A 2,252-nucleotide genomic window follows, 5' to 3' on the forward strand; every position below is an offset into this window, starting at 1 on the left:
GGGGCGGGGCCCCGGGGCCGGGGGAGGCGGGGCAGGAGGTGGCCATGTCTTGCTGCCAGTGGGGGAGCTGGGACCACGACAGGGACCACGAGTCAGGCGGGTCAGTGCTGGCCGCTCCACCCCGCCTCTGGTTGAGGAAAAGACTTTTTCTGGGGGTAGAGTCTGACACAGGAGTCTACACCCAGCCTTCAGCCAGCCTGGATCAAGGGCAAACACATGCCCGGCGTACTCAGGGAGGGTTCTGGACTTGAACTGAGAACGTTCCCACGTGCAGCGGCCTCAAAGAGCGTCAGGTTTTACCACCGTACCACTGTCCGGCCCCTGGGAAGAAAACGGTTTCTCTCTGCAGAAACTAAGACTGTTGCCAGTGGGCCTGCCGCGGGCCCTGGCATTGGCTGTGGCCCCAGGAAGGGACCTGGGAGGCTGGCCCTTCTCTTCTGCGCCTTCCTCCCCCGCCTGCCGGCCGTCCTGACCTGCTCAGACCATCCCACGGAGACCTCGGCGATTTCTGGCTGTGCAGGGAGTGGGGTGGCGCTTGGACTGGAAGGTGGGAAACTTTTCTGTCTTGCATGGACGATCCCTTCTGTCTCTTGCAAAGAGGATGCTCCCGCCTGCCGTGCTGTTGTAGAAAACGGCCCTCTCCGACGTGGAAGCCCAACGGCTTTAAAGGCCACCGTGCGCGAGACCGCCACTGCAGCCTCTGTGCCTGGTTTCGGACCCCGGGTTTGTGTTTGGGGGACCAGGACATCTCCCTCCTCTGCTGAGGCTCCCTGTCCCGATAGCTGTCCTACCTGTATCGAGTTAGGCCTTAGCAAAGACGCACAGCGCCCACTGGGCTGCTTTTCCAGCCTCTGCCTGTGTCCCTCCTGCCAGCATTTTCGCTCCTCCCTGAAGGTGTGTACTGAACAGACGTGCCGGGATGGAGAAGGCGAGGTCTCCTGTTCCTGGAATTCCTTCCAAGTCGCCAAGTGGTGCTTGAAGATGGACGAGGCGGTTGCCTGGGCCCGACTGAGCGCTGCCCTGGTTTTAGCTCTGATGCATGTGGTCCTCGCACACTCAGACAGGCGGGCTCCATGATCCCCGTGAGATCTGCTGATGTGACCAAGGGCTTGGAGCTGAAGGACAGAGGTCCACCTAGGCTTCCTGGCCCAGCCTGGAGCCGTTAGCCCACTTGAGAGGGGCCTGTCTGACCCGGATGATGGTAGGGTCTCCAGAGGAGGTGGTGTCTGGGCAGGGCGGAGGTGAGCCCCGCAGGCTGAGTGGGCGAGGAGAGCTTACCTGGTTAGAGTGTTTGGATCTCTTCGTAACACGGATACAGGTCTTCAGAAGGGTTTCAGGCCCTGGCTGAGCCTAAGAGCCTATTTCCCTAAGAAAGGTCTGCACCACGGAGCCTGCTCCTCGGGGCCCAAGGTGCTGCAGAGAAGAGGTCTCTGTCATGGCTGCTGTGAGAACCCCCCAAGCTGCCACATGGTCACACGGGTGCTGGGGGAGAAGGGGAAGAGAAGACCCTGAGCTTCCTGCTGGTGGGATGTTGGGGCCTCTGGAGCCGGGGTAGAGTGCCTGATTGGGGCTGGTGGGGACAGGAGAGTTGCGTTGTTGCAGTTGACTGAGAGTGCTGAGGTGTGTCCGGGTTTTGGAGTAGCGGGGTCCCTTGTGAACGCTCTGTAGTGTTGGCGGCTGGCCCGATCACTAATGATACCTCACAGTGACCCTCTGAGCTAGGTGCTGCTTCCACCTTTCCCAGACACGGAAACATGAGGCTCAGGGAGTTGAAGTAACCTGCCCAGGGCCATACAGCTAGGAGGTGCCGGAGCGGGACTGGAGTCCTGGTCGGTTGGGCTTCGAAGACTCCATTCTGTTCCCCGCCCTCAGTTCTGCTGTCCGGCCACATTGACTCGTGTCCTACTGACCCCAGCCCATCTCGCTTTCTGAACTTTTCCCTTTGGCCTGCCCTAACTGGTTCTGTGAGCCAGGCGTGGTTGCCTGAGCGTTAGGAAGTCTTGCCCAGGATACACCTCAGGTGGGAGGCGCGGCTGCCGAGTGGAGGGCATGCATGCGCAAACGCTGGCTGTGCTGAGCTTAAAACAGGTGCCCTCCACCAGGGGGACCAACCCTGAGGGCGGTGTGGTTTGAAATGCATGCATTATTTATCTCGGGCTTGGAAACATGCATTAAGATACGACAGGCATGGGGGTGGGGGCGTTGAAGACAAAGGTCTTATATCTGAGTTGCAGTCGATTGGAGACTGCCTT

The 2,252-nt window shown here is 60.0% G+C and overlaps 1 protein-coding gene across 11 annotated transcripts in view; it reads left to right on the top strand.

Moving 5' to 3' along the window:
- The window catches only part of TLE3 (TLE family member 3, transcriptional corepressor), a 52,932-nt gene that overhangs the window by 36,327 nt on the left and 14,353 nt on the right, over positions 1-2,252 (top strand). The window lies entirely within an intron of this gene.

This window comes from Tupaia chinensis, unplaced genomic scaffold (genome assembly GCF_000334495.1).
Source record: "Tupaia chinensis unplaced genomic scaffold, TupChi_1.0 Scaffold138425_1, whole genome shotgun sequence".
Lineage (NCBI taxonomy): Eukaryota > Metazoa > Chordata > Mammalia > Scandentia > Tupaiidae > Tupaia > Tupaia belangeri.